We start from the raw sequence: 24313 nt of genomic DNA on the forward strand, positions 1-24313 counted from the left end.
TCTATGGATTTGCATAAATTTTAAATGACACATAGCCAGTGCAACACTGTCATACAGAATTGTTCTGTCCTAAAAATTCTCTATAGCCTGCCTATTCATCCCACCCTCCTGCTAACCCCCATTAATATCTTTGCGCTTTGCATAGTTTGGTCTTTTCCATAATGTCAAGTTGATCCAATTATTACATGGATATTATTTTCAGATTACCTCTTTTCATATCTCAATATGCTTTTAAATTTTGTCTAAGCCCTCTTTTTGAATGGCTCATTCCTCCTTTTTACACTGAATAATATTCCATTATCTAGATGTGCCACAGTTTTATTTTGTTTTGTTTTATTTTATTACTTCCAAGTTAAATAAATTAAGCCATTATAAACATGCATATGTAGTGTTTTATATGGACTTAGCTTTTCAACTCCCTCATATAAAGGTGAGTATAATGCTGGATCATATGGTATGAGGATGAGTAGTTTTGTAAAAGCTGCCAAACCTTCTTCCAAAGTGCCTATACAATTTTGCATTCCTATCAGCAATGAATTGGAAAACTGCTCTTACACATCCTCACCAGCATTTGGTGTTGTCATTGTTCTCAATTTTGGCTACTGAAATCAGTATGTAGCTCAATGTCTTAACCAGTTTACATATGACGTGGAGCATCTTGCTACATGCTTATTTGTGCTCTGCACATCTTCTTTACTTAGGAGTCTGTTAAGGTATTCTGCATTTTTAAAAAAATGTTTGGTTTTCTTAGTGTTAAAAAGTTTTGTATATTTGGGATAACATCCATTTCTAAGATGTGTCTTTCAAATATTTTCAGTCTGTGGCTGTTCTTTTCTTTCTGTTTTCAGTGTCTTTCACAGAGAAGAATTACTTAATTTTAATGAAGCCCAAATTCACAGAATTTGACAGTGGTGTTGTATCTACAAAGCCATCACCAAACCCAAAGCACCTGTACTGTATTTTCACTTGTGTTAACTTTATAGTTCTGTACTTTTGTATTTTACATGTAGGTCTATAATCCATTTTAGGTCAATATTTTTTTAAATATTTTTTCAGTGCTGGGGATGAAATCCACCACCTCATGTGAATAAGGCAAGCAATCTACCAGTGGGTTACTCCCCAGCCCTCTTGAGATAATTTTTGTGAAGAGTGTAAAGTTTTTGTTTATATTTGTTTTGTTTCCATGAAGCTGTTTATCACTATTTGTTAAAAGACTATTGTTTCTTCATTGCATTTCCTTTGTTCTTTTATCAAAACTAAGTTGACTATATCTACATGGTCTAGTGCTGGAATCTGTATCCTGTTCTACTAATCTGTCTATTCTTTCACCAATAGAACAGTGCTTTGACTACAGTAGCTTAGAGTAGATTATAAAAACTGAAAGTATCAGTTTTCGAGTTTTTTTTCTTTTTCTTCAATGTTACATTAATTACTCTGGGTTTTTACTCTAGAATCATTTGTCAATATCTACAAAGTAACATGCTTGGATTTTGATTGACATAATGTCAAAACTATAGATCAAATTTGGAAAAACTGAAGGCTTGATACTAATACATCTTTATATCCATGTACATGTAATATCTTTTCATTTATTAAATACTTTGGTTTCATTCATCAGAGTTTTATAGTTTTCCTCATATACAGTCTGACAATATTTTCGTTATACTTATTCCTAAATATTATGTTTTTGTGGTTAATCATTAAAAATAGTATTTTATTGTTATATTTCAAGGTTCACTTTACCACTGCTGCTATATGGGAAAACAAATTTTATATATAAATTTTTATAATCAATAGTTCCAAGTTTGCTTTAGCTTCTGTGTACATGAATATGTGTGATTCTTTTAGCTGTCTTACATAGACAATTGTGTAATCTGAAAATACAATTTTATTTTTTTCTTCACAAATCAGTCTATGTTTATTTTTCTGTTATAATTTATTATTCATGATCTTTATTTCCTTAAGTTTAGTACTGTTTTAGTAGTTAAATTATAGTCTTGACTAAATAGAGCCAATTTATAGCTAGTTTTATCACTTCCTGTAGAATGTAAGAACAGTTCCTCCTGTTGAATAATTGCTCTTAGTGTTTCATTGCCAATTATATTTGATTTTCTTAGAAATATTACCATTATCACCTTATATATCCAATATATATGCTTGTGTCAAATGCTCACCTATTTACTACTTCTATGACTCTTCACTTTCCCTGCATTTACTGGCTTATGCTAGCAATAATTTTGTACTAGCTGGATAATCTTCATTAAATTTTGTTTAATGAGGAATTTCCATTAACACATCCTCTCAGGTTTTTTTCTGAAAATATTTTATTTTTATTCTTCTTTTCACTTTGTACACAATTTTCATCAGGCAGCTATTTTCTTTTAACGTGTGGATTAAAAGGCAGACATTATTTCATTAAATATAAACAATTTAAACTAAAAACCATGGAAAAAATCCCAAGAAAGCATTGTTTTTCCCAATGACCAAAGAAAATAATTGAAATATTCTTCAAAATTATAAAGTTTTGAGTCCAGCAAAAGCTGAGTTTTCAAGGTTGTCTAGAGAACTAAAATACAAATGGAGATTAGCTATTTCAACGAAAAGTAGTTTTGTTTTTCAAGTTTCACTTGATCATTGCTAACATACAGCAATGTGATTTGCTTTTGCATGTCAACCTTGTAACTTTCCACCTCACTAAATTCATATTAATTCTTGGAGGTGCTTTGTAGATTCTTTAGAATTTTGCACAGAGGCAGATATGTCCTCTGTGAATTGAAATAGTTTAATTTCTTCCCTATAACTATGTAGTTTTACTGAAGAGAATTTCAGAGATATGCTTTCTGTTTCTAGCCTCTCCCTCTGATTCTTTCTTCCAGTTTCTCTTTTTCTTCTGAATAAACTTATCTGATTGTATATATTATTGACATTCTCCATAAAGGCCTGTATTTGACATATTAGCAATACTTAGCTAAATTTCTTACCTGATGGTTTTAACATTCCTTGTGGTCAGATTGGTCTGATGATTATTTCATCTCTGCATACTGTACCATTTATATGACTCATTTATATTCCTTGCAATTCTACTGAAAATTAGTTTCATTGTAGGTACTCAGGTTATAAGTTGTGCTTTAAAATGATCATGCAATTTTCCTTCTTGGGGGGCTTTGCTGGGAGGGGAGGTTATGTTCATCTTTTAGGAAGTAGGCTAGGTTTAAAGTTAATGACTGTTATGGTTAACTCCAGTCTTCCAAAGGCTTCAAATTTCTCTAGTGAGAATGTTTATAGTCTGTAGTTCCCCCAGTGTCTATATTGGCTTTGGCTTTGATCTTCCCCCCCAGATAAATTGTGTTCATTGGTGTTCTTTCAGATACATTCCATTAGTGGTTCCACCCAGAGCTTGTAAGTGTGGTTTTGGGGTAGAAAGGGAGCATTCTCTTATTCTCAGATTAAGCCTAGTGATGAGAAAGTATAGTTAACCCAGGTCTTCAGGCTAGGAATTTCTGCTCTTTCCCCCATTGCAATGGCTAGAATAGTACTGATTAAATACATCCTCACCATTTTAATGAGTGCCCAACTTTATCTTAGATAAGAGCAGCAGTCTTTCTAGCTCCATCTCTGAGCTGAAACTGAAAGTCCATATTGTAACAGGGATTCATTTGTGCTAAAATGCAATGTTTTTCATGTTTGTTACTTTATCCTATACTCTAACACAAATATTCTTTTCTTTCCACTCAGTGACCTTAGAAGAAAGCTTTCAATAGAGTTTGTCAACTGTACAGTCCCTAGACTTAAGCTGTCTAATTGCTGAAACTGTCTAACTGTCCCATCAAATAATAAGCAAATGTAACCAGGACTAAAGCTTTAAAAAACTTAATCTCATTCTATACTGTCTTCCTAATAATTGTCCCCCCAAGAAGAGGCTGAAAGTCATCCCTGCACTTACCTAATATTATTCATTTTCTAACTAATGCAGAAAATGGAAACTTTATACTTCTTGAACATAAAAGAAAATGACTTTTATTTTATTTCCACAATCTGTCAAGTTCAGCCTTCCAATCCAATGCAGAAGTGTTAGATATATCTCTCTGCATATTTACTGAGAACTGAATCTTAGACTATTGTTTCTCACATTCAAGTGGCTCTCAAAAGTGCAGTGGCTGATGAAGTAAAATGCCACATTCAGTGACTTGCAAATGTAAAGCAAAGTGCTTTCAGGGAAGTCAACTGAAATGCATGCATTACTGACACAATCACGATCACTCTTATGTTGGAAATATAAAGTTAATAAAAGCACAATGGAGGGTGGTTTGCCATGCTCTTTGTTTTAAATTTTTTCCAAGAGAAGCTTGGCTTGTGCATTTACAATAAAGTATCATGCTGCTTCCATTACAAATTCCAATTTACATGAATTTATACCTCACCTCAGAGAGTTCAAGATGGGCTCCAATTTCCAAAGCAGCATTAGCCTAGGAGCAAGATTTAAAATGTTTGTCTTTGTTATAGATTTCAAAAGAGAGGAAAAATAAAATAGATTTCTTGACTGCATGTCTTTTGTGTGATAAAATGCATACCTATAACTGAAAATATGTGCTAGTATATTTAATGCACTATCACAAGTCATTTCTGTGTATCATGTACAGTAGGGCCCTTAAATATTATGGTAAAATATAGCTTGCATAATATGAAAACTTAGAACAGCCTCAAAACTTCAAGAGCAAAAATCCTCTAGTTTCAATAACATAATAGCTCATAAAATTACAGTAAGGTGACATAATTATAAATGCTATAGTATAATTTCTTTAAATTTTATGTATAATTGTGAATGCATTCTCAAAATAAAATGCTAAGCTCAAATAAAAATATCTAAATCCATGGTATATTATTTTTACTGGTATTGAACTGTAACTATCTAAATTTGTGGTGTCCTGTTTACAATCAGAAGTAGACTGGGTTGGTAAGGCTGAGAAATCACATTTAGATCATTTTGGCAATGGGACACTATAATGATTACACCTACAAAGGAAAATGAAATCAAACAAATCTGTTCTTATATGTAATTCAAGTTACTTTGAAAGCAATGATAAATTTACTAACTAATGTGAGCTCATACTTTTATAAGGATAGATTTGGCACATGAAATCACTTAAAATATTATACATGTGTATTTATTAATCTCAATTAAGGCAGACCAGCACTAACAGGCCTGTTTGTCATCTCTGTTGGCCTTTCAAATACATATGATGAATGGATGTTCAAAGACTCAATGTCCTTCAGCTCTTTTGGCTATTGGAGTGTTTAATAACTATTTTTTGAGACAGGGCCTTGTTATGTTGCACAGGCTAGTCTTGAACTCCTCAGCTCAACTGATCCTCTTACTTGGCCTCCACAGTAGCTGGAAAGAAAGGCATGTACTACCACAATTGGATCAAGAAACACTTCTAATTGCTGTTCTACACATATTTTTATTGAAACATATCTTGCTGTGTTTTTCATCATCTATTGCTTATTTGCTCAGATATTCAGGACATATTTAGAAGAGAATCCTACTAATAATTTTTATACTTGTTTTAGTTTTAATCTCACCAACAGTGGATTCATTTTGGAATTCAGAAACACAGTCCTTTGCAAAGATTATTTTTGTTTAGCACTAATAAAATTATAGAATTCAGAAAATAGAAATATAGTAAAGTAGTAAAATTCAATTATTGGAAAATAAAGTGAAGAGAGAATAAAAAATGAGCGTGTGTTCAAGGATATGGTGAGCAAATTAAGCAGTATGATACATTCATACATTGGCCATTTATTACATAAGTGGTCTTAACACTTGGAATCATTTAAAATTTCTAGTAGGTATGTTTTTAAAACATCAAGTGACAATATTACTGCCCAAATAATTATCATCTATGATATTTTTAAATGTTGGTAAACAGCATGGAAGAATATTGCTTTTCCCCGCAGCAGACATTGAAAGGAACAAATTCCTAACTGGCATTTGTAAAGCATTTTGACTATAGTCATGCATGTGACAAATTGTGCTTCACTGCCACAGTAGATGAGAAACACAGGGTAAAAGAGTTGGGAACCCCAGGGTATTCATTTCATGGTCTAAAAATCAGCATTTCTAACTATTTTGAAATGAATGGGTTTCCATCTCCTTTAGGGGCATCTGCTCCCTGGGGCTCATTTGTATACTCATTGCTCACAAACTGGGGAATGAGGGGCCTTCCACATGAGAAGGGGTTCTTCCACTTGATTGAATACCATCTGAGTCCATCTTATGTGAGCTGAGAAGAGACAGATTTGAAAGGTCCTGGAGGCTCATCTTTTCCACCTTTATGGTGACTTAGCAGAGAGCTGACCCAGTGGATCTGAGGTAATTCAAAAGAACAAGTTGGTGTGAACCACTGGGCTTAGAGTCATTCTCCTTTGCAACAAAGCCATTTCTGAGCCTCTTTTCCCCACTTTCCCAACTAGACCTCTTCCTGATTCAGGGGTCTTCCCTATTTTCATAGTCATGCCTTTTCACCCTATAGTTAGGTAGAATCTCAAGAGGGTGTGTCCCCCTTGGGAATATTGCTCAAGCTACATGCAGACTATTCTTCACCTAGACTAAAATGTGGGATATTCAGACAACTGAGGACAGTGAACACTCCATTCTATTTTTTACTTGTTAGCTTTTCCTTTTTTTTCTCTGTATTTCATGATATACTTTTCTGTCCCATTGACATCAAATTCAATCCAGTTAATAAACTTAACTTCTATACATATATATGTAAAATATATTGAAACTTATTTTTATACATAGTAATGTGTAGTAATTTGGGGTATTTTATATTATGGTCTAAGGGGTAGAACCTTACTTAGCAAGAGAATAAGTCATTTTGTTTACACATGCCTACACCCAAGGTATTTGGGTAGGTCATTAACTGAAGAAGGTTTTAAAATCACTGTGGTCTTTATTCCCTGAGATAATACCTCTATCAAAACTCACTCATTGAACACTTAGGAACAATGATTAAATCTTTTGAATCTTAGTTCCTTTGTTGGAAAAATGAGATTAATCATTTTCATTCCACATTTTGCTTCTTTTGGATAAATATTAAATAACTAAATATACACTGGCTTGTCAACAAGCCAAAGAAATTGCCTGGCATAACATCACAGCTAGATGGTTTTCTTTACCTCTTTTGTGTTATTTCCTATTATTTAATATATTTTAATAACTGTAAAGAGATTGATGGTGATCAGAGTTTAAAGATGTTTTAAATGATTCCAGACCTTAATGAAAGTAGTTGTTTCTTGAAACATTTTATCTTCCTTTAGACATGCTTCACCCAATAGCATCAAAGACACACAGGAATTCTGAGATACAGAAAGATTTTTCACAATTTTAATATTTAATGTAGTGTTAAAAGAATGGGGGACCATCTATTTAGGATTAAGACTCATTCTGCACTGATGCCCAAACATATTCCTAGGGAAAACAATGCTTATTCACTTTCATTAATCTTAGCAGCTTTAGAAGCTCCAACCCTTGCCATTCAACTTATATTTCCATTCAGGTGGGGACTACACTATAATGATGTTTAACACCTCATTTTTAATCAACTCTGCCAGACTACTCAAATGCTCTTAAGATTTTATTTTCTCAAAGTCAAAATGCACACATTTTCCAATAATATTTGCCAACTATCAAAACGCAATTCCTGATTTGGGCCGGTATTCATTCTGAACCAAATTTTAGTCTCTGTGAATTTTACTGTGAATGTTTAGTGCCTGATGATTCTTCACACTATTGATTTTAAACATGGGAAATGAACACAAAGGAAATTAGGACCATCTGTGTGTAGATTTCAATGTCAGAAAATACTCTGTAGAATATTAGCTTTTCATAAACTCTTTGGGTAACTGCAAAACAATAATTGAAAACTTTGAAGCCTCAATTTCCTTACTTATGAAATAGGATAAATAATAACTTCTAAAGATGACCTAATATCTGACCATATCAGTAAGGAATTTAGTGCACACTTCATTAATGCATATCCATTTTTTGTCCATTTGGTTTCTTCTAGATTTCTCCTCTCAAAAAATATAACCACAGACTTGTAGCTATGAAGCCATACCTATTACTCAGAAGTTCTTTGGGCCTGAATGATGATATTTGGAGATGGCATTTGAAGGTTTAGTTGGGGATAATTCTTCTTCTCCAATTTGATAAGCCCAGACATATTGCAGGCTTTTATATATAATTATATATTTACATTTCTACCTGATTCTGGAAAGGTATGCATTTATTCTATATGCATTAGCAGACCAAATTATTACAAACAACATAACTGTAGCATGTCTTCTACTGGAGAAAAATATTTTTGGTTGTTGTTTATTTCACATATTCATCATGGTATTCAGCATCTTCTTCTGAGTATTTGGAAAAGATATTCTTAGTCAAAGATTTTTGATGAAGTCCTTTATTCTCTTCCATAGTTTATATTGATATATATATATCTCTCTCTCCTGTCTGCCACCATTTCTCTTCCTATGTCTCTCTCTATTGCATATCTGTCTTATCCAAATGAGAGAAAAAGTGCAAATGTGAAAAGTAAGTATACAAATCAAGTGATTTGTATTTATATTATTAATGGACTATGTAAAAATCCCAAAGATATAAATAATGTTATAAATTCCTAAGTTTGCATGGTTTTTAGTCAAAATTTTAATGATGCCTGTGCAGAATTGCAACTATGTGTTAAATATTTCATCTTAAATTTCCTGATTGATTGTAAGCTGGAATAATTCATTCAAAATGTTTTCTGCATTTATCTTGTGAGATGTTTTTCCTCTTTGAAAACATACACTAATTGTGTAAGAACTACAATGTGTTGTCACAGTATCAGCATTTTAAGTTTTCTGCTTCAACTTGTTTACGTAAAATAAATAAGGAAAATGTAACTAAGTATTTAAATAACTGCTAAAGATAAAATTGTTCCTGAAACGAATACATTCTCTGTATGCCAGTATGTCTAAACACTGTTCCCCAGTGTTTGTCTATTTTATGATGCTTGAAAATTCTGAATTGGGTTCACAAAGGCAGTTAGCAATAGGGTGACTGGATGGCCCAGTGGGCTTAACCAAACCATAGTGTATGCCAGTTTTTTCAGCATGACCATGAATCAGACTTTCTTGCTCTCTTCAATGTCTAGAAGATGAATTACAGAGCTATGTATTACTGGTGTTGATAGGTTGTGTCAAGTGATGCACTTCCAGCTACTTGGAAGGCTGACACAGGAGGATCAAAAGATTCAGATCAATCTAGGCAACTTAGCAAGGTCCTGTCTCAGAATAAAAGGGTTGAGGATAGAGCTGTGTCTCAGTTGCTTGCCTAGCTTTTGTGATAACCCTGGGCTCAATATTTGGTACTCATAAAAAAATAAGCAAGTTTTTATTTCAATTATTGGGCAAGTAGGAACTAATCAGAACCAATGGGCAGTGTTGTGAGGGCCTTGCTTTGGTTAACTTGGCACACTATTGTCCTTGTATCAATTTAGCTCATCGTGAAAATCTCTGAGGGGGCACCCAATTCACCTTATCTAGGTTATGTGCCTCCCCCGTTTGGCCAAGGTCCCTTCACTGAAAGTCTTTCCAAAATATGTGTTGAGTGGCAGGATCCAAGGGTAGGAAATATTGTGCATTCTATAAAAGGAAAGCATTTAAACCAAAAAAAAAAAAAAAAAAAAGCAAGAAATACCAAGACTAGATGTCTGAACTTTCTGCAAGTGCTATAGTTTATATTACAAAAAGCACAATATAACCACATTTATTATTTCTTTTAAAATGTATTCTAAATAATGCATTTTCTTAAAATTCTTAAAGTATAATTACTTGTTATTAATTAATTTATTTATACTTTTTGTTTTAGAACTTTTTTTTCTTGGAAGACAAATAAATAAATATATAAATTCCAAAGTACATTTGCTCTCTTGGCTATATATATATATATATATATATATATATATATATATGTATATATATATATATATATATCTGAGAACAGTGTCTGAATTACTCTTACACAGAATGAAGATTTGAATGAATAATACATGAGAAATATAATTAAAAGAAAAGCTATTTTTTACATTCTATTCTAATATGTACTAATATTAATTCATCAGTATTAGTAAGGCAAAACAACTATCACGGTTCCATATGTAAACCCATTTCAGACTTGTTTTAACATCTCTCATAACTGGAATACCATTATAAAAAACAAAACCAAAGACAAGGAAAGTTATGGTTATTTGAAAACTTCAAATGCTGGCCATTAAAGTCCGGAAGTTAGTTAAGAATATTTTTCACTCCTATCACTTAATAATATGTTCCCTCAATAACTATTAGCAGATGTTACTTAGTATTCACATTTAGCAGTTCCTCTGAAAAATGATGTTTTTAGTGTTTTCCCTTTCTATGGCATTCCCATTATATATTTGCAAGAAAATGTAAACTCCTATGGTATGATAGATGACCCAGTCAAGCTACATTAAGCAGCTATGCACTCAGATAAGAAATCGAGTTTGTATTTGGGTAAATGAGATAGATTCACCAGCCCAGTGAGTGATGATCAGATCTCTCTATATCTCTATAACACCAGACTCAGGAAATATTGACCCACAACTTTCCCCACTCCAGCCACAGACAAAGGTGGTTTCAAGATGCCATCTGTATACTCAAGTTTCACTTTTCTTTTTTACACCATCAGTCGAATAGCAGAACATGATTCTTTTATCACGATGACAAAATAACATTCAAAGACTACACATATCCAGGCAAGAATTAAATTATATTTTAAAGATGCCATAAAATATATGTGGCTCCTGACATTTAAAGTGTCCTTGGAAGAAAAAGACTCAGAGCAGTATCAGTGACCTTCCTAGAAGTACTGGGCTGATCATAAAGACAAACTAAAATTTATGCAATAACAAACTATGTGATGCAATAAATAAATAAACACCATAGACTGATGCTTATATTCCTTATTTCTAGGGTATGCACAAAAATTAATTATCTGTTTGTAATAAAGGGACAATTTAGCCCTGTTGGAGCAATGAGGGATGTGAGAACCTGAGATTTAAGGATGGCCAGAAGTTACCATGGTGACATAATATGGGGGAAAAGGTTCTGAAAAGTCTGAAGGGCATGCATGTGGTTCCAATGCTATGACAACAAAATGTAGCATTGGAAGAAGAAGTAAAAAGAAAACTAGCCTAAATTTAAATGTGTGTCACTAGCAAAGAAACCCCCAAAACCAAGAGCATGAATGATATCAGTGAAGAAATCTAGGAAAATGCAAGAGAAGTCCAGACTCAGTAAAAGAAGTGATAATCAAATCTCTGTATATCTCTATAACAAGATAAGATACAGTTAACACAAAGTTTGCACCAGGATGATAGGTTTTGGATCCTGAATCTTATCAACTACATCCTTCTCAGGAGACACATCCCATCAGATAAACATAATGACTGAGAAGCACACTTGGAACCTGGGACTGCGGACTAGTGGACTTATTTCTCTCCTTTCTTTTGAAGCCCCTCGGAAAGACAATCTACAGTAACAATATTAGTGACAGAAACTTTATACAGTCTTCATTTTATTTTGAGAGAGGACAGATATGCAAATGTAAAAACATATTAGAAGGAAGATGGTTGAGTGGTGACTGGCCCTGGAGTTGTTAAGTAGCTGGTATGTACTGCTTACTCTTACAAATCTATTCTCCTTTTCCCACTCAGTTTTGTACACCAAGGCAGAACTACATGTATATAATCAATAGAATCCTACACTCCTGGATTGTGGTTGAGTTCAGCCAAAGAGGATCACAAAGAAAAGAGGAATGTGTGGACCAGGTTTTTGTCCTATCCCTGGTAGGTCATCTTGGGCTGGGCTCTTGAACCAAAAGAAACAGGTTCTGTTAAGAAGTCAACCTAAGTACCTCTCTCCTTTATCTCTCTTTTTCTCTTAAGAAGTACTTTTTCCTGTCCTTCTAGGGCTAAAATTGTGATCGTGATGATGTACACTCCTATTAATCCTGAAATTTCATTCCTTGTTGGTTTTCCACCCATCAATTACCATTTTCAAATAATTTCATTATTTTCCCCAAATCATCCAGATACAGAATGCTATTCTCCTATCTTGTCAGGACCCTGATTTGGTAATCGGTACTAGAGATTGTCTGAGGACATGGACTCTTCCAGAACTCTGCAGTTGTATTTAATACATGATTGAATGCAGGATAACTGACTGGTTAGGAGGGGTGGAACACAGATGATCCCTGGCTTACAGTAGATCTCACTTGAGATGCACAGCAGGAAGAGCACATGGCTATAGAAAATACATTGCCTGAGAAAACTTTTCTTATGATATCCAAAGTAATTGTGAAGATGAAGCCTCAGTGTGCTTTTTGATGGCTCAAGTACCTAAGAAACAGAAAAATGTAAAAAATTTGGACATCTGACTGATAATACAGAGGAAGAATCAGAAACCTTCAATGACAGGCTTGAAGGAATCCTTCATCCCTTGAAGTCCTAGAGCAGATACATCTGAGGATTAATTCAGGGCCTGAGGGAGGGATATTTATGCTAAGAGGGATCCTGAGATCACATAGGGGGATTTTTATTTTCTCTTTAGTTTTAAACTTAATTCAATATTTTGTATTATTTATAGAGGAGAACATTTAAGTGGTCTCTGCAAAGTCTGAGAAATCCATACACCAACCTTCCTATGGAAAACAGCATCCTGTGTAAATGATTTCCAACACTATTTTAAGGGGTCCTTGCTTACAAGAAGCTTCTGAAATCCCAGATCCACCATTCTCCATTGCTTCCATCCCGATAGTAGATTTATATTCCAACAAAGCTCACAATGGGAAGTACAGGTCCTTTTACAGAAAGAGCTCACCCACATTTTGAAAAATGTATAGTACTTCATGATGCTGTAGTGCCAGCAAACTGCAAGATATATATGCTAGTGGATTGTAAAAGCAATAGAAAAACATAAGTTTAGATGGGTCTGGATTAACTTAAATAAACACAATCACTTTAGGTTTAGAACTTAATATGTACTCAAACACTTGGCAGTGTCCCTTACTTTCCACCACATATGTATTGAAGTTTAGATATAATGCTTATATAAATAAGAATGCAAAACCAGGATCTCTCTCATACCCTAGAGGGAGGAGTCAAAATTTCAGGGTGGTAACACTGTTTGAAAGGATTTGAAAGGTACCACTATTTGAAAGTATTAGTATGTGGTGGTCACCCACCTCAAACTAATATTCTCTAAGTGGTTCTCAAGACATTCTCTTTATTAATGCAAAATACTTTGGTGTAGAATTCTCCACTGTCCTTAAATATTTGGTCTCATATATAGTTCAGAGAGAAGTAAACAGTAAGAATGCTTCAGAGAAATTAGGCTCTGTAACTGTGAAATAGGTTTACCATGCACCAGTTACCATTCTGCAATTTCTACCTCTTGCACAACTCTGGTGAGTCTGAATACTCATACAACATGTTAAGGTGTTTAATTATGAGGTGTTCCCCAACAGTTCATGTGTGAGAAAAATGCAAATTTTTCAGATGTGAAATGATTAGTTTATGAGAGGTATGACCTAATAAGTGTATTAGTCACTTGTATGGATTAATTTGGTGGTAACTGTAGGCAGGTGAAATGAATCTGGAAGAGGTGGTCACTGAGGTATACCTATGGAATTTTATAATTTTGTCCCCGTTAAGCATAGCAAGCTCCCTCTGCTTCCTTATTGCCAACTTATTCTAAGCTGCTTTCCTCTGGATACTCTGCTTCCAAGATATTCTGCCTCGACTTGGACCCAGAGCAATGGAGTCAGCCATCTACGAACCTCTGAAGCTGTAAGCCCAATAACTTTCTCCTTGGTTATTCTTACCAGGTCTTTTGATCACAGTGATAAAAAAGATGATTAAAATGAAAATTGGTACCAGGAAAGGGATCATTTCTGTTACTAATCCAAACATTTGGTTCAAAAGTTTTTGGAACTTTGTGAAATTTGTGGGAGGAATTTTAAAAAGTTTAGAGATGCAAACTAGAAAACCTTTATATTCTTATCAGGAGGGTTTAATTGGTGATTCTGTTAGGAGCTCCAAAGACCAGAATGTTGATAGGACTGTGGACAGTAAAGACTGGGCTCATGAGGTTTCAGAATGGGAAGACCAAATTGGAAATTAAACTAGATGTCAATTGTGTAATATTCTGGCAAATGTAAAAATGAATTTTTACATTTTGTTTATGTCCTGACTCTTTTTGTGAGGCTGAATTTAAAGAAGATGAATTCATTAATCTAACTTAAAGAAAATTTCAAGGCTGCACAGCATTCAGTTGGTGGCATGTGTATTTTTATCAGCTTTTATCCAAGTTTACTATGATAATCAGGAAAAGAAAGCTAAACAAAAGGATCTGAAAAACTTACAGTTTGGCCAGAAAAGTGAGAGTAAAACTCACTTTTGTGATTGTTAAAGATATTACAGCCATTAAAGAGATGCTACTTTACCCAAAGACAATAGGAAGGATGTTTGAGGTCATCTCAGAAATTGGCAAGACCATAACCATCTCAATCTGAAAGATGCAAAATTAACAATTCTTCTGAGAAGAGATGATAGGGATAGCCTGCTTGCATGGAGGGAAAGAGCTAGGAAGCTTTTTCATATTTTTCATCTCCTCCAGGTACTCAGAGGCTGCTACAGAAGTGGTCCCAGGAGACTTAGCTATTGCTTGAGATGGTAGTAGACCTTGGAGACAACCATATGATGCTGGTTCTATAGAAATGCAGAAGACTAGCATTAGGAGCTCATGGAGAATTTTATTGAGATTTTAAAGGAATCTGGGAGGCCAGGCTAAGGGCAACAGGGTCAAAGTCCCTGTGGACTGTCCCCAAGAAAGTGATGGGTGAATAAGTAAAAAGGAAGTTGTGAGCAGAAAGCTGAGATTAAAAGATAAAAAGAACATGGAATGTGCAGCAGAAACAAGCAAAGAGAGAGGTCATGTGGGCTACAACCAATAAGGCCATAAGGGTAGAGCTACAAAATCTCTTTGGAAAGAACATCTTGATGCTATGAGTCCCAAGTGCTATTCATGGAGCTACAGGACTTCTTTGCCCAGCTGAATTTTTGTTTTACTTTATACACATCCTTCTTCCTATGACCTAATTTCTTCCTTTTGCAACAAAAATGATTACTCTGTGCCATTATATATTGCACTTATTTAACTTGCTTATGATCTTTATTCTCACAGCTAAGAGTTTTCCTTGAGTCTTAGGTGAAATTTTGGACTTAGACTTTGGGGCAATGCTAGAACCATTAAGACCATAGGATTCTTGAACTGGACTAAGTGTATTTTTCAATGAAATGGGTATGAGCTTTCGGGGTCCAAGGGTGGATCGTTATGGTTTAGATATGAGGTGTCACCAGAAAGCTTATATGTGAGCTAATGCAAGAATTTTCAGTTAAAATTATTAGATTATGATAGTTGTGACTTATTTGGTAGATGGAATCAATCGATATTGACTAAGTGGTAACGGTAGGCAGGTACAATGTAGCTAAATAAGGTAGATCACAGGGAGCACGGCTTTGGAGTTTTTAGTTTATCTCTGGTAAACAGAGTGAACTCTCTCTCTCCCTGCCTCCTTTTGTCATGTGCTGAGCTTCTTTCCTTTGTTAGCTATTCCACCTTGATGGTCTGCCCCAATTGAAACAATACAGACCTTTAAAACTCTGACCCCCAAATAAAAGTTTCCTCCTCAAATTGTTCATGTCAAATCTTTTGGTCACAGCAATAAAAAAGCTGACTAAAACATAAGAGAAGCAATTTTATTGCTCACAGGTAAACAGTAATAGAAACCTAAGGATCATGACAAACTGACCAGTCCCTGAGGTCTCTTGAAATCTGCTCAGGGTAGATGGAGTCTTTCTCCATATCACACTACAGTAAGGGACCTCAAAAGTATTTCACTCTAGCTTTTTATGCACCGGGGTTCACCTATTTTTTCTGGGCTACACCACTGCAGGACACACTATTCTAGAAGAAAAAAAGCACAGAGCACAGGCTGTTCCAGTAAATTTTCCTCTTATCTCAGGATACTGTATTTCCAGCATCTTGTGCAATTATTCTTAAAAATTACAAGTGAGAATGGGAGAGAACTGGGTCAGCCAAAGCCACTGGGGACCTATACTGTGCTAGTCTCTGTGGAAATAATGAGATCTGGAAATAAGGATAATTTGACCCACAGGGATATGTGGTGATCACAGGGCTCCCAGAAAAGAAATAATAGGCAGCATACTGAGGTACTATTATACATATTTTATATGAATGGTAGACAGATACAAGATTGAAGTAACCTTGCTAAAAGTTCACAAGTTAAATCTTGCGTATTCCCAGACACAGACACCTCATGGATTTAGAACCCCTCATGGGAGAAAAAGTCAACACCCATTAAGAAAAAAATACTCTAAAATATAGCCACAGTTGTTTTCCTGAGTCTTTCTTCAAACGGTGGCCAACAAACCTCTGGCTGTTCATTAGGGTGACTATCATTATCACCCTGGGTACAAAGATGACCAACAATACCTACAGTTAACAAAGTTGGGGTTACTATTTGCTACAGTAAGAGAAATTATATATCACGGAGAACCATGAAGTGTCTGGGTAAGAGGGTGTTAGGAGAGGAGTGCTGTATTGCTCAGGGTTCTTCCCAGAACCAACTGTGTGTGTGTGTGTGTGTGTGTGTTTTAAGGTTAATGTCCAAAATCTTCAGGCTGGACATTCAGTCTAACCACCACAGAAATCTGCTGGCAGAATTTCTTCTTGCTAGAAGAAGGTTGTTCTTCTATTCTATTCAGTCTGCCAACTGATTAGATAAGGCCCACCCACCAATTGTGGATGGCAATCTGCTTTATTAAAGTACAAAATTTAAATATTACTGTTGCATGGTAAAACACTCATAAAAAATGGTGATATTTCATCAAATACTGGGACTCCTGTGCCCTAGCCAAGTTGTCACTTAAAATTAATCATAACAACTATTATAAGATTTAAACTTTTGATAAATAATTTGGGGGTAGAACAAGAAAGTAGGGCTTGCCTCCACATTTGGTATTTTTGGGAAATAAGATAAATTCTAAAGTTGGCCTCTTGGTGCTTTCTATCTTGGATGATGGATAAAGACAATGTGGTGCATACACAAAACAGAATACTATTCAACCACAAAAAAAAAAAAAAAGAATGAAATCCTGTCTTATGTGATAGCATGGATGGAACTGTAGATCATCAAATAAGTACAGACACAGGAAGGCAAGTACTATGTGAATTCCTTCATCCATGGAAGATAAAGAATGTTGATCTAGAAGTTGAGAGCCTGGGAGAGGGAAGGGGAGGGAGATGAAGAAAACTTGGTCACTGTAAAGAAAATGACAAATATTTGAGCAGATAGAGATGTTTACTCTTATTTTAAACATTACGTAAAGTGCACATGCATCAGCAAGACATCAAATGACACCTAAAAATATGTATTTTAAATTAAAAAAAAATAGAAAACAAGAGTTTTTGTTTGGTTTTGTTTTTAACAAAAGGAGTGCTAAAGCTTTCATCAGAAAAGAAGTGTAATATTGTAATAATTCTTGTTATCCATAGGGGAGAATTTGATAAATATTTTGGCCTCATTGGTTTTGTTTATTTAAACGGTATTCCTTTTTTTTTTCCCCATCACAGCACCTCATCTGATATATGTGCTTTGTGAATTTTCTTTTTTTTTTTGAAGATTATTAATGGCATCTTATATTCATTAAGTACTTATTATGTGCCAGGTACTGTGCTGGCACTTTATGTTTTTTTTTTTTTTTAAATTGGTTGTTCAAAACATTACAAAGCTAATGACATATCATCTTTCATACATTTGACTCAAGTGGGTTATGAACTCCCATTTTTACCCCAAATACAAATTGCAGAATCACATCGGTTACACATTCACATTTTTACAAAATGGCATATTAGTGACTGTTGTATTCTGCTACCTTTCCTATCCCCTACTATCCCCCCTCCCCTCCCCTCCCATCTTCCCTCTCTACCTCATCTGCTGTTGTTCAATTCTCTCCCTTGTTTCCCCCCACTTTCCCCTCACAACCTCTTATATGTAATTTTGTGTAACATTGAGGGTCTCCTACCATTTCCATACGATTTCCCTTCTCTCTCCCTTTCTCTCCCCCCACTCGTCTCTGTTTAATGTTAATCTTTTCCTCATGCTCTTCCTCCCTGTTCTGTTCTTAGTTGCTCTCTTTATATCAAGGAAGACATTTGGCATTTGTTTTTTAAGGATTGGCTAGCTTCGCTTAGCATAATCTGCTCTAATGCCATCCATTTCCCTGCAAATTCCATAATTTTGTCATTTTTTAGTGCTGGTGAATTTTCTAATATTAAATAATTACTAGATCCCAGAGCCTGGCTGGAAGTGCCAGAAGAGATTTCAGAGAATAGCTAGCAGTTCCAACTTTTCTTGTCTTTTTCATTTTGCACACAGACAAAAAAATCATAATCAGTCATTTAAGAAATATTAGATACTGTCTTTGAAGTGACACCAATCCCTCTAGACCAGCATGAGGGCTCTGGAGATCAAGATATAAACATAAACAGGGATCTACAGAAAACATAAAAGAGCCCTAAGAAATTAAAAATATGAGAAATTTAAAAAAACATTAAACACTGGAATTTGGAAAGTAAAATTGATGATATCTTAGAATAAGCAGAGTGGGAAAAAATACAAAAAATATATATAGAACGTAGAATAATATAATTTCACAGAAACTCGAAACTCAAATAATAAGAAATCTAGAATAAGAAAGAAAAAACCTGAATTAGTTGAGTATATCATTAAGGAATCCTTAAGGAAGTTTCCTCCACAATTAAAAGATTCTTACATACCCACACATTGAAAGAAATAGATTCCCAGCAAAGTACATCAGTAGGAATATCTAGAGTGTTCATGAAAAATAGAACATTTGGCAAAGTTTCGAAGAAAGAGCAAGAGAGGTATGTAAACATACAAATGGCAATCCTAGGAACAAGAAAACAATATAATTGCCCTTCAAAGGAGAAGAAAGAATATTAAATGCTATCACCATGAAAAAAATGACTGACAATAGAAGAGATGTATATGATTTGCCCGATCTAAATTTTTCTTGATGTGTACATACATTTCATAATGTGTACAAAAATGCTACTATATTTATATGTACCTTTTAAAATGTTTTCAGTTATCAGTTAAAATAAATAAAAATTCTGAAGAAACATGATACTAAACCTAGAATTATATCCTCAGGCATATTTTGAGGAGCATGGTGGTAAAATTAAAAACATATATATTTTCAGAAATGTAAAGTTTCAAATTATTATTACAAGGGGTTGTACCATTTATAAAGAAGTTATAGAAGAATGTTCTGAGAGAAAGAATCAAGGACAGCATCACTAAGCATCCAGGAAACAGGCTATTCAATGCAGGAATAAGATCAAACCTTCTCCTTGAATAAGAGGAAGACACCTGGGTCCAAGGATAGTTAGGCTGAGAAAGAAGGCCAAGGAATGTCATCATCAAGATTCCATTGCATGATGTTCTATATACATATTTATATGGAATTAGATGATCACAGATAGCAACCATAACCCAGGTTGAGAAATTGTGATCACCAACACTCAGGATTTGTCTTATGTTCTTTCAAAGTCATTGCTTTTCTCTCCTCTCAGAATGTTGCCTACACCCTACCTGTTAATACAAGGGATAGTTTTGCCTCTAATTGATAATTATTAAAATAAAATTGTAAATTTCATATTCTCTGTCTTCTCTTGGCACATTGCATGGCATATGATATTACAAATTCATCAACATTGTTTTTCTATTACTGAATTGTATGAATATACACTAATTTGCTTGTCCATGCTACTGTGATTTAACATTTGGAATTTCATTTGCTTTTTTCTTTGACAAATACAGCTGCTACAAATAATTTTGCATTTCTTGATAAATATGTGCATGTGCGTTTTTTGAATATTTCTCTTGGCTGTAGGGTGTGCTTATGTTTAATTTTTATAAGCTTTGATATATTATTTTCCAAGGACTTTATATTCCTACCACTAGTATGTAAGAATTACTGTTGCTACATATTTTTACCAAAATGAATATTTATAGCCCTGATAATTTTAGATATTCTGGAGTATATGTGGTAGTTTCCCATTGTGATTTTTCTCAGTTACTAAATGACATAACCTAGTAAAAATTAACATTTCTGGTTTCTGAAATATACCCTATTGTCAAGAGCTTAATGCACCAATCCTGTAAAATTAATGTAACGTTGCTAAATTTTAAAATCTCATATTTCCAGTGAAACAGACATATATAAAAAGAAAATACAGTTTCAAATGCTCCCTTTATTATGCCTTAAATTTTTATTATGCAGTTGTAGTTTATGCAAATATGGAATTACCTGAAAAAAAATATTGTTTTCATGGAAGAGAGAATTATATGATTAGAGAGAGTGAGAGAGATAAGATTGAGAGAAATTTTAAAAATATTTTCTTTTATTATGGACATTCATTTATTAACAACAAAATTTTCCTGAGAGAAATGGTGATGCACAAAAGACACTTCTTCAAATTGTGTTTGTCAATAAAAGCTTTAAATAAATGAGATCTAGAGAGAATGAAGCTTACCTGTGTAAATGGTTTTATAAGGTAATATATATCTGCATTAGTGAGGGTTCTCCAGAAAAGAAAACTTACAGGACATATTGACTTATCTCTTGCTCTCTCTCTTTCTGTATTATTTCTATTAGCTATCATCTATTTGTCAATCAAGATTTATAGAAATTTATTATAAGGAAATGTTCATGTAATTGTGAATTTCTATTATTAGGAATTGATTCTATTTAAAGATATCTAGTATAAGGAATTGACTGATAAGATATGGAAGCCAAACATTTTCACAATCTGCTACCTACAAGCTGGAGACAAAAGAAAGCCAATGCTAAAATTCCAGTCCAAGCCAAAGGCCCTAGGAGCAGAGAAACCAGTGGTATAAGTCCTAACAGAACTGCAGGAGAAAATAAACATTCCTGCTCCATCAGTCAGGGAGAAGTAGTTCCCTCCTACTCTTTTGTTATATTTAGGCTTTCAACTACCTGTACAATTTCCACCCACATTGCCATGAGCAACCCTCCTCAGTCTACTGATTTAAATGTCAATCTTATCTGGAAACACTTTCAGACATATCCAGAATAATGTTTAACCAAATATCTGGGTACCTTGTGGCCCAGGCAAGCGGACACATAAAATTAACCTTCAAAATATGCAAACATGAACAGGGATCACCTGCGCACCTTGTGCATGGACATCATCTTGCTGTTATCCAGTTCTAATTCACAACTTTTGATGGTTAGCATACCTTGGTATGCTCTGTAGGATTTCTGTGCTCTAATTTGCTATCGTATGATATGTGCAGAGATATGCATGTTTGGGGTTTTCCCCACATTTCTGAGGTCTAGTGAAATTGCCATAAATTATTTTTAAAACACTTTTTAAAATATCTTGTTTTTATATCAACACAAGTAAAACACCAGAAGTTAAAACACATTTCCAAGTAAGTAGTCGATTATGTTAGAAAATGGTAATTCAAGCATTTAACTAACAGTAATGCATAAATTACACTGGAGACTCCCATCATTCATCCCTCCAAAAAAGGGGGAAAAAAGCTAATTGTATTATGATTAAAGGTCCTGTGTTAAGAAAAACTATTAAAAATTATGCAATTTTTACAAAGAAAAATTCACATTTTTTGTAAACATTGACATGTTTACAAGCACTAAATGTAAGAGACCATGTTGCTGTAAGAGCTGCTGACAATCAAATGTTGTCTTAATTTTATTTAACACTACTTTTAAAAAGAGACAATTGGTCATGCTCTCTTCTTTAATTGTTACCAGAGCCACAGTGAAATCTATGCCCCTGTACAAATGCACTGGAATTAATCACACATTGTATTTATGCACACAACCATCAGTATGGTTTATGAGGAGAGAAGAAAGAAGAGGAAGACAAAACATAATAATTTGTTCTTAAACTTATAAAATCTCTATAGCAGAAATTGTACAGCTATGTGTTCCCTAAAATATCTTTTAAAAACACACATAGTAAAAATAGAGGGTATTTAGTAAATACCTATAAACGCAAGTTACAATACTGGAATAATGTCATTTCCAAATTGATATAAAATTAACAAAATTTTATAAAACAAAATGAGTCAATGGCAAAGCATAGAACCATTGCAAACTACAAGTGAATATTTCTCATATTAATCTCTTACATGAGTTGAAAATTATTTTCTTTAACATTAAAATACCTTGAGGGCTGGGATTGTGGTTCAGTGGTAGAGCATTTGCCTAGCACATGTGAGGCCCTGGGTTCGATCCTAAGCATCACATAAAAATAAATAAATAATATAAAGATATTGTGTCCAAGTACAACTAAAAAAAATAAATATTTTTTTAAAAATAAATAAAATACCATGAATAAAATGCATAATGTATTTGTTGTACATCTTTGAATCTTTTTCTAATATGCTTATTCACAGTCACACATACACACAGAGAGAGAGAGAGAGAGAGAGAGAGAGAGAGAGAGAGAGAGAACACTCATAGTGCTATTTGTACCTATGAAGGGGCCAACAAAACCTAGGTGTAGGTTCCATGTTAATGCTGAGAATGGCTTGTGCTCTCCACCCATCTTACTCAGCAGAAAGGTACATTTCTCATCTCATTGAATGGAGTTTTATATAATATATAACTGTGGAAAACCAAAATTTCAGGTCTTATCTTGCTCCTCCTTGGATAGTACTGAAATAGTAGGCACATGGTTATTATTTTGACTTGTATAGGTCAGGGGTGGCTTATAAAATAGCCAAATGTCATTATCAATACATCATGTGATTATCATTATCACTATTAATTGCAGGAAATATTATTTTCTCCTAGGGCACTATGAAAAAAACACCAGCTATTACTTATTATCTCAGGAATGCTGTGCACAGGGTAGAGATGCAGAGCTTTTCATTGTCACAAAGGGGAAAACAATGGTTGTTTGCCCTTTATGGTAGGAAGAACAATGTCAATGTTGAATCCATAGTGAAAAGACAACATTTTGGGAAGAAACAAACTTTATGAATATTTTGTTTTACAATACTTGCCTAATTAAAATTATGTGGTATTTTGAGGTATAATTCAGGTTGTCCACCTTGAAAGGATCCTATTTTCAGTGCTGAAGTGAGTTGGCTTTCCTTTGAGTCCATGCCATAAATTTGACCTGCATGAGGTAACCTGGAGTTTCACAGGACAGGTCCTAAGCTGGAAGATATGCCTGTGGTCCTCTGGAACCAGGTGACATATAGTCACTATATATTGCCTAACATATTTTAGTGAAACAGACAATGTACAGGAAGAATAAAATATAACCAAGTCACAGTCCCTACAGAGATGAACACACCAATTTTCTTATAATCCCTTAATTGCTTTTCTTTTTTGAAATGATTTATCATACACATATTGCTTCCCAGAAAACTATATTTGAGTTTTTATTCTGTCTTTGAATTTTACAACTTGAATCATATGGTATGTGTTGTTTTATTCTTTGCTTTTTTCCATGCAAAACCATGGAAATCTCTGAGAGTCATTCATGTTTATGTAAGTAGTTGGAGTCCCTCCTAGTACTTAATTTACAAACAGACAATAATATGTTTATACTTTCAACTTTTGATGAACCTTTTTTTAAAATTTCCCTTCTTTTTGACTGTCATGAGAATTAGTTTACATATAAACAAATATGAATTGATTCTTTCTAAGAGGTGATTACTAGGTCTTAACTCTTTATATTCAAATTTCTTAGATAACTGACAATCTTCCATCTGGCAGGTGCCAATTTAAATTTCCCTTGGCAGAATATGGAAGTTTCTGTTGTTCTACTCTCATTATGTGGTGTTTTCTGACTTTTGAATGTTGGCCATTGTCTCATGATTAACTGTTCCTCAATGTGGTTTTAAATAATCATTCTTGTGATACTAAATATTTCTTATTCAGGTACATTTAAATATCATGAGATCATAATGATCCTAAAATATCTTCTAGTTATTATAACTTTAACTTAACAATGAAGTCTGCAATTCATTTATGGCTAATTGTTATGAATGATATAGGAGTCAAAAATTTTT

Source organism: Marmota monax, unplaced genomic scaffold (assembly GCF_021218885.2).
Source record: "Marmota monax isolate L192 unplaced genomic scaffold, Marmota_monax_Labrador192_F-V1.1 WCK01_AAM20220418_F8-fsc00272, whole genome shotgun sequence".
Classification (NCBI taxonomy): Eukaryota; Metazoa; Chordata; class Mammalia; order Rodentia; family Sciuridae; genus Marmota; species Marmota monax.